This window comes from Suricata suricatta, chromosome 2 (assembly GCF_006229205.1).
Source record: "Suricata suricatta isolate VVHF042 chromosome 2, meerkat_22Aug2017_6uvM2_HiC, whole genome shotgun sequence".
Taxonomy (NCBI): domain Eukaryota; kingdom Metazoa; phylum Chordata; class Mammalia; order Carnivora; family Herpestidae; genus Suricata; species Suricata suricatta.
In genome coordinates this window covers 613,559-623,226 of record NC_043701.1, presented here as the reverse complement: position 1 = coordinate 623,226, position 9,668 = coordinate 613,559, and the positions used below count along the sequence as shown (strand labels likewise).

Below are 9,668 nucleotides of genomic sequence, written 5' to 3'. Positions count from 1 at the left end.
GGTGGTATCTCAGTGTGGTGTTGATTTGTATTTTTCTGATGATGAGTGATGCTGAGCATCATTTCATGTGCCTGTAGGCCATCTGGATGTCCTCTTTGGAGAAGTGTCTGTTCAGGTCTTCTGCCCATTTCTTGACTGGATTATTCATTTTTCGGGTATGGAGTTTGGTGAGTTCCTTGTAGATTTTGGATACTAGCCCTTTATCTGATATGCCATTTACCACTGTCTTTTCCCATTCTGTTGGTTGCCTGTTAGTTTTTTTTTTATTGTTTCCTTTGCCTTGCAGAAGTTTTTTATCTTGATGAGGTCCCAGTAGTTCATTTTTGTTCTTGATTCCCTTGCCTCTGCAGATGTGTTGCATTCTTATACACCAAAAATGAAGCAACAGATAGAGAAATCAAGAAACAAATCCCATTCACATTGCACGAAAAACCATAAAGTACCTAGGAATAAGCCTAACCAAAGATGTAAAAGACCTGTATGCTGAAAACTATAGAACACTTATGAAGGAAATTGAAGAAGACACAAAGAAATGGAAAAACATTCTGTGCTCATGGATCAGAAGAATAAACATTGTTAAAATGTCATTATTACCCAAAGCAACTTACACATTCAGTGCAATCCCCATCAAAGTTGCACCAGCATTCTTCTCAAAGCTGCAACAAACTATCTTAAAATTCGTCTGGAACCACAAAAAACCCCGAATAGCCAAAGTCATATTGAAGAGGAAAACCAAAACGGGAGGCATCACAATCCCAGACTTTAGCCTCTACTACAAAGCTGTCATCATCAAGACAGTATGGTATTGGCACAAAAACAGACACATGGACCAATGGAATAGAATAGAGAACCCAGAACTGGACCCACACGTATATGGCCAATTAATCTTTGACAAAGCAGGAAAGAGTGTCCAATGGAAAAAAGGCAGCCTCTTCCACAGGTGGTGTTGTGAGAGCTGGACAGCGACATGTAGAAAAATGAAATTAGACCACTTTCTTACACCATTCACAAAAATAAACTCAAAATGGATAAAGGATCTGAATGTGAGACAGGAAACCATAAAAACCCTGGAGGAGAAAGCAGGAAATAGCCTCCTAGACCTCAATCACAGCACTTTCCTCCTCGACACATCCATCTATTTTCCTATTCTCCATTTTTCACAGCTTCTAACGTGAGCACATGCCCATTACAAGATGAGAAGTGAAAGAGAGGGCCTGACAAAGCCCGGAAGGAGGAAGAGGAGGACACAAGTGCAGGAGAGGCACAGAAGTGTGGGGTGAGCCTCAGGTAAGGCATCGGAAGGGGTGCCCGTCACAGCTGGGGCCCACCGGCCAAGGAGAGTACACGGTAAGGGGGGAAGAAGTGCAAGTTCACGTCCTCTGCTTGGAGAAAGAAGGAAAACAGCAAGAGGCAGTGAAACGGCAACAAGGTCGCTCTGCCGGTTCTGCCATCTGGCCAGCTGGCTAAGGCTACATCACGCTGTGATGACAGCTCAGTGACCGGTGCCAACACGGGATTTTCCTGTGGGCTGCAGGGCTGCCGCAAGGGGTGGAGCCTTCCCTCTGGGGCCCGGCAAGACGAGGCTCCTGGGACATCACGGGCCGTGGCAAAGCAAAGGCCATGTGTTTAATGGTTGTGCCACCAGCGCCCCCTGTTCACTCCCTAGAGGGGACTGCAGAAGGGTGCTCCTCCCCGCAGCCGAAGCTCCGCCGTGGCGGGGACACACCAGCTTCCCCAAGCCCCTTCTCCGCGGAAGGAGCAGATTATCATGAAGAACTAAGGCCACCGCAGGAGAACCTCGCCTCCTGAAAGAAGTGACTTCACTGACCCCAGGATACTTAAAACAAACACAGCGTACGGATGCCCCACCATCGGGGCAAAACAAACTAGTACCTCTTCCCGCCCAACCTTCAGGAGTTCATCATGGCAACAGCCACCGCCCGGTGGGTCCAGTGCAGCCTGGGTCACTGAAAACACCAGGGTCGCCCAAAAGTGAAGAGCTTTAGAATATTCAAATCCTAAATTTCTTTCTAGTCTCTGAAAGTCTCCTGGTTCACCTCATTTGCCTTCCTGGCCACAGCGAACTCAGTGAGGCCCCACAGTGGAAAAGTACTTGTCAAGTGAACGGAGAAAGGAAAACATGAACGGCCACCAGTTGTCATTCCTACAACACCGAGAGTCTTCACAAGACATCAGCCGCAGCCTTGAACGCAAGGGCTGACACAAAACTCTCACATGTTAACTCCCAAAAGCAGGCTTCCAGAATCGTCCAAGAAAAGCAAGTGAATGATGTCATCAGTGAAGATCAAAACCCACCGATGTGGCCTCTATACTTGCTGATAAAATGATCTTTAAAAGACCATGTTCCTCAACATCTTTATCTGTAATTTTAACACTATGAAATTGTGATTGATCCAGACAAAACTGTATCAAGTCTATCTCCTTGGAGTCTAGAAGCCCAGTTGGGATGAGCAAAGAACCTATAGTTCAGTAATCCCACAGTGCTGCCTCATTACCCACATAGCATGGTCAAAACAAGAGCGTCACCTCCCAAACCAAGCAGAGGAGGGGCACCTGGGGGGCTCAGTCGGTTAAGTGTCCAACTTTGGCTCAGGTCATAATCTCATGGTTCCTAAGTGGAGGCCCCGAATCAGGCTCTGTGCTGACAGTGCAGAATCTGCTTGGGTTCTCTCTCTCTCTCTCCCTCTCTTTCTACCCCTCCCTCCCTTACTCACTCTGTTTCTCTCTCAAAATAAACATAAAAAAACTAAAAACATAAAACAAAAAAAGTAGTAAAAAAGGGTTATTATCAAGCTGATTTTTAAAAATCATTCCATGAAAGACCCCATTAAGCTCCCTGAAATGAGCCTTCGGACCTGGGAGATCCTACACCCCAAGCCACAGAGCCAGCTGCAGCCATGTCTCCTCATCCAGAAAGCACCCTTGGCCCGGGGTCCCAGACTGTCCAGTTCCTTCAGGGCCTGGGGGTCCCACGCTGTTTGGTTCCTACAGGGCCCGGGGCCCCAGACTGTCGGGACCGCAGGCTCCCTTGCTCTCTCGGCGGTCACAACTCATACAGCATTGGTGTCACCGCTGCTCCCTCATCTCTTCTCAAACCCACTGTACTTTTTCATCATCCCCTACTTGTCAAATTAAAGCTTCTTATTATTCTATCTTTTTTCAGAGCAATAAAATAGAAGAGGTCAGTTTATCAAATTTTCCACAGCATGCTGGGCATCCCAGAGGATCAGGACCTGCATTTGACAGACGCCGCTTGTGACCACTAAATACGAAAATGAAAATAAAACGCTGTTCTGAGCACTTCCAACCAAAATATTTATTTGGTCTGATCCCTTCACACCTCAAGAAAGCCTTGGAAGGAAAGAGACAGAAGGAAAAAGGGGAAGGGAAGAGGGAAGGAAAGAGAAGAACAGAGGGAGGCAGGCTCCTTCACAAGCTCGGGGCTCAGAGCGCAGCACCCCAGGAAGGGCCAACACAAGAAAGAAGCAGGGGTTTGTGGCCCGAGAGCTGGCCCTGGCTGGCCTCTCACCCAGACTTGGCCTCAGTCTCACTCTGCACACAGCAGGGCCCACTGAGGCTCTCCATCCACCGGCAGATATGTTTACTGGAGCTAGAACACCACCCTGGAGGGATGGGGTGCTGCCCCCACCCCGCAAGGGCCCCCAAGTGTCCGTCCCTGGCCTGTGGGGCTATTCTGTGCACAGGTTCTTGTCCAGGCCTTGTACAGTACCGCCCCCAGGCACCGACCGTCTGTCTGCCCCTCACCAGAGACACCTGACATTCCCACCTCGAAGCTCCCGTGGGAAGCCAGCACAGGGGTCTCATGCTCGTCAGGGACGCCCCCCCACGGGAGCTGAGGGCCAGCACCTCACTCGGCAGGCCTTACCCAGGGCTGCCTCGCAAAATCAGCTCAGCAGACTCTGAAATGTCTTCATTAGAGAAGTTTTATTACAAAAGTAACAAAAGATTGCTTTTTTAAAAAAATTGTTTTAAAAATAAAGCAATGCAAAGATCTTGAAACACAAGTTAATCCCCCCAAATTGCCCCTAGTTCCCCCAAAAGACACAGGGGGTGTCTGTCACAGCCTTCCTTCTGGTTGTCTGCGGAGGGAGGCGTGGGGAGCACGCAGGCGGGCCTTCAGGGAAGCAGGCTCCTGTTATAACCACCTCTCCGCAGCTTCCTTGTTCTATTTACACACAAGGGACGCTTCTCCCGGTCAGGAAATAGACTCTTCACTCATTCTTGAAGTACCCGTGTGATATTGTACACCACAGACCCCCGTAATTTATGAAACCATTCCCGAATCCGTGGATTTATAGGGTTACAGCTTTTGCCACTATGAACACCGCTGCACACCGTTGCTTTTGTATATGTGGATCCCCAAACAAATCAAATCACCAGCGTATTTTTCATTTAACAGATATTGCCGGATTATACCCCGAAAGACTGCACCCAGCTCACATGCTTGCCTGCGAAGTGCCTCGGCGCTCACCTCCCTAAGCCTCCACGTGTGCCAGGTTATCAGTCATCATTTTAATGTTTGGCAATCGGCCCATTTCCCCACAGGAGTACTGAGGTTAAATATATTTTCATATAGTAAGCGGACCATTTTCCTTCCTCTTCTGCAAACTACTGTTCACATCTTTGCTCATTTTCCTATTCAATTACTTGACTTTTCTTAAAAGGTGTAAAAGCTCTTCATAATTAAGAACAAGAACCTCTGACCCACCGACATGTTGCTACATGGTTCTCCCGGTTTGGTTATCTTGTTTTTAATTGTGACGTTAAATAACATGACAGTAATAACATAAAATGTGGCATCGAAACCATTTCTAAGTGCTCAGTCCGGGAGCACGGAGCATGCTCACACTGTTGTGCAACCATCACCACCACCGTCTCCAGAACTCTCCACCTTCCCAAACTGAGACTGTTTGCATCAGACACTAACTCTGTCCCCTCCCCCAGCTCCCACCCTCCTCTCTGTCTCTGTCGACCTGACGGCTCTGGGGACCTGGCAGAAGTGGAATCACGGGGCACTTGTCCTTGTGTGACCAGCTTGTCTCACTGGGCACGTCCTCCAGGCTCATCCGTGCTGCCAAGGGAGTCAGGACCCCCTCCTCTTCCAGGCGGAATGAGTCTCTGTTGTACGTCTACACCACATTTTGTTCATCCATCCATCTGCTGACGGACATTTGCGCCATTTCTACCTCCTTCCTGGCTGTTGTGAATGAGACTGCCGTGAACATTGGTGTGCAAATATCTATTGAGGTATTCTTCTGAGATTATAGATCATATGGTACTTCTGTGTTTAATTTTTTGAGGAGCCTCCATACTCCTTTCTGGGGCAGCGGTGCTATTTTACATTCCCACCAACAACGCTCTAGGGGCCCATTTCCCCACATCCTCACCAACACTTGTTACCTTCTGTTTTTGTTTTCTACGGCAGCCTTTCTCAGAGGTGTGAGCTGGTCAGTGTGTTTATCTTTTAATTTTCTTTATAAAGTACATTTTCCCATGCAAAAATTTAATTTTAATTGTGATCTAAAGTATCTATTGGACACTTTGAGAATATATATAAGGTTAATAGGCATATATATTTTTCTCTCCATCCTAAGAAAAGGAAAGGGAGAGGAAGGAAAAGAGAGGAAACCTGTGTCTGACCGTAGAACATTCTAGGCTCCCCACGGGGGCCTGCCCTCTGCACCTTTACAGGGCTGCTGGGCCACTCGCAGATAGAGCAAAGGAAGCAGCAACCCCAGAGCCAGGCGGTACGTTTTCCTCACTAGCTCCCCATCAGCTACTCAGAGCACACATTTTATGACATTGAATGATGTCCACTTTGCTGTTTCATGGACTTTAACTGCAGTAGAAAAAGTATCAAATACTGTCTGTCTCCATAAATCAAAGCCTGCGTATTTATATTTACATTTAAATTGCTTTCTTTTTCCAAAGAACTCAAAGCTACCATCTTACATGATGTTAGTAGGACTCCCTGAAGGAGGCGACTTGAGGTCAGGGAAGGAAGGCCCCACTACAGTCATGATTCCCAGCCTGGTCTTGTCAAGGACGCAGGAGAGCAAACGGAATTACAGTTTCCACTGTGCTGAGGCTGCTTCCATCCCCGATTTAACTAAACTGTACGTAGCTCTTTCCTTTGTAATCAAACTTCACTGAAGGCAGGTGACACATTTTTAAAAATAAGATTATTTTTTAAAAGCTGCTTCCATGTAAAAGCTGCACGAAGTACAATCACAGGAGGCTGGGAGCGGAGGGCGAGGGAGAGGCCTGACCGTGTCTAAGAGCCAGAGGCACTCAGGCTCCAGGTCCTGCCATCACGGAGGTTCTAGCGTGCTCGCCCCCTTCCTGGGTCACCATTATCACAATCTGCACAGAACTTCCCCCAGTCCCCGAAAACACACGCACGCAGGCACACACAAAACAGAACAATCTGGGCTGTCAGCAATTTGTCCCCAGGGAACACGAGCTACCAGGCCACCAGTATGATTGTTCCCAGCCCCGAGACCCCAGGTCTGGTCCACAGCACTGCCCTCTCCGAACGACACTCAAAGCACCTGGCTTTTGACTTCCAGACCCTCGAATGTGTCCCATGTCAGCCCAGCATGGACCAGCTGAGCTCAGGAGCGCTCAGGCACGAGGCATCTTTCCCTCCTGGAGGGCCTACCGGGTCCAGGTCCTCCGTGAGCCAAGCTCCACCCACAGACACCCCCGAATCCCCGTTTGCACAGAGAAGGGGGGCAGTCAGAGGCGCCTGTGGCAGCATCCAGGTAGGGACAAAACCCTCACCCCAAACACACTCCCTGAACTACCTGGAGAGACCAGGAGGGGTAGGGAAACAGCCGCGCCCCTCACACAGGTCCCCCCACCCCTACCCGGGCCACCCTCGAACTCCGTGTGGCTTCCTGCTGCTGTGCTCTAAACCCTCCCTTAGCGTTTGAAGGCCACGACCCAGTGGCGCACTGCCGCGGACCCGCTGCCTTCGCCCAGCACAGGGGCTCTCCTGAGCGGCAGCCCTTCTGAGCTAGGCAAACGTCGGGGAAGCACACGCGCCTGCCCCCCCCCCCCCCACCGACCCAGCCTCGGGCAAGGCTCAGAGCTCTACCTGAAAACAAAGCACCAGACATTTCTTCTCTCCCTGACAAGAAAGGAAGCTGGTGGTCTAAAGGGTGCGCCGCTTCCCGCTGACGGAACAAAACTGGGCTGAGGGATGTGGCAGGTCCAGCCAGAGTCGGGGCACCAGATTCCATCACCTCCTGTTGTAAAGCTACTCGTGAGCAGCTGTAAGTTCTGGGGTAAGGACACAGATGTAGACACAGACACATACACGTGCGTGTGAATGATGTGGTCCACTTCCATTAGGTTTCCGTTAACTTTTTAATCACACCCAGAGAAGTTTCAGCTCCACAACTCTCTTCACAAGCAGCGAAGAAAATGAACCTCACCCAGAATGCTCCCTCATCGGCGTCCCCACCCACGGTAGCAGGTTAGAGGCAAGCCCACACCCCCAGTGGCATGTCGGCGCGGCGGGGCTCGCGCACTTACCGTTCACGCAGGTCTCAGACGGTCTGCAGAGGCCATCCTCGAATAAACAGCCTGGAGAGGAAAACGAGAGACAAAAAAGTCAGTGCTACAAAGAACAGTGTGGCTATCCAGGGCCATCACATTGCCGACTCCCAAGTATCCAAGAAACAACATGGACCCACACAGGCTCTTTGGATTTGAACCGTTTTGAGATAATGCTGAAGTATTTGGAAGTCTGGCTTGAGTCCGTGAGAAGGAGTGAGCACACGTGCACTGGCTTCTCCACTGGGAAGGACACTCACATACATCCTGTCCCTGCCGGCGACATGGAGGGGCCGTCTGCCCAGACACCATCCAGGTGAGCAGCAGGGGGAGGGGGGGGTTGGTCACCCACACAGACACCGCCTAGCAGAGCTCCCCAACGGGGTCAGACCCACAAGGCTCTGTCACCTTATCACTGGAACAGGACCTCTGTCCTAACACCCACTGCGGCATGCCCAAAGGGGACAGACAGCCTGCGTGTGCTGCCAGGAACATAGAAAGGAGGTGGAGGAAGAGGACTTGCGTCCCCCATGAGGAGAGACAGGCAAGAACATGAAGAGAGTGTAACCCCAAACGTATCTATCCACCACAGAGGGGTGGGGCTAGGTCAGAGAAGGCGGACATCCTGCTCTATGTTCAAGTGCATCTTAAATGCAGAGAAAGAACATTGAGAGAAGCCTCTGTCCTCCTTAGAGCAAGCCAGCCAGGTGAGGGTGTGAGCAGGGGAGGGCAAGATCAAGACTCAGATGAGGCCCTTCCTCAGAGCCCGTCAGTGCTACATTCACACCCACCCCAATGAGGGGCCACAAGGCAGGAGAAGGCTGATACATTCTGAACACACCATGCCTTCTAGCAGCACTGAGAGCATATTCCCGGCAAAGCATAATGCCTGTATTCCTGTTTTTCCAGGGGACAAACTCCTATTTATCCACTAAGACCCATCTCAAAACTCGCCCAGGCACTCTCCCCCGACCAGACTGGCAAATTAGTATGTTCAGGTATGTGCCATAGGACTTCCCACATTGTGCTGTGATTGTCCATTTCAGAGCATATCTTCCTCTCTTGAATATGAGATTCTCAAGATTAGGAACCACATAAATTTATCTTTTTATCCTTTGCCGTTTCCTCTAAGTGAACCCCTGAGACTGGCCCACAGCAGATGCTGGAGGACGGCAGGAGGCACGCAAGAGAACGGGGTGGGGGGGGCTAGAAGGAGGTTGTTAACTACAAGGGTACCCACCCCCGGGTCACTGTACAGCCTCTGATCATTAATTTGCTCGCTAAGGAACTGCTGTAAAATCTGTAGAGTTGAAGCACTCTCTGAAACAAACGGGCTGAGGAAGGCACACAAACAGGGCTTGCAGAGGCTACAAAAGCAGATGCTTTTCCAGAAACAGCGGACAGACTCTACCAGAGGACAGCGCTACCGTGAATTTGCGAGAACAAGCAGTTTCACGTGCCCATACACCAGTTTCAACAGTGAGATGTTACAGTCCCCACGTTCCCCGGGACGAGCCCTACAGGCAGGCCCAGGGCACACACCCAGGGAGCCGCCCCTCGTTCGGCCACCCTGGACCTCAACTCAAAGCAAAACATCTGCTTCCCTAGAACAGCACGTAATCTCACGTCAAATATCACTTCCTGTCTTAGTCTGGTTGGAACACACATCTTCGCTGCCCATTTCATCCACAAACTGACCATGTGCTGTGTCTATCTGCTGCTGCACAGCCCTCCATCCCCCCCTCCCCAGGGCTCTGCCCTCCCCCCTCATTCACAGGCCCTCCGCACTGAGTGCCCGAGGCAGGTCCTGCGAGGTGGGAAAGGTACAACAGCCTGGAAGGAAAGCCACCAGGAACCACCCACAAGACAGCCCGCCGCCACGGAGAGTTAGCGAGACCTGCATCCAGTCTTGTTCCCCCAGAAGCAGTTACCCTGAGAAAGGCAACGGGGCCATCCAGTCTCAGTCTCATGAGCGGGACAATCAGACTGGCTGATCTTTAAGACTCTAATCCAGCCACCCAGGAGACTGTCTCCTCTGGAAGACCAGATGCAAACCACCAAGGGTC

The 9,668-nt window shown here is 50.5% G+C and overlaps 1 protein-coding gene across 1 annotated transcript in view; it reads right to left on the bottom strand.

Moving 5' to 3' along the window:
• The window catches only part of LOC115304168 (receptor-type tyrosine-protein phosphatase N2-like), a 333,289-nt gene that overhangs the window by 245,947 nt on the left and 77,674 nt on the right, over window positions 1-9,668 (bottom strand). Inside the window, exon 2 of the mRNA XM_029954228.1 lies at window positions 7,582-7,632. The gene's annotated coding sequence lies outside the window, so the exon portion shown is untranslated. The remainder of the gene's footprint in view (window positions 1-7,581; window positions 7,633-9,668) is intronic.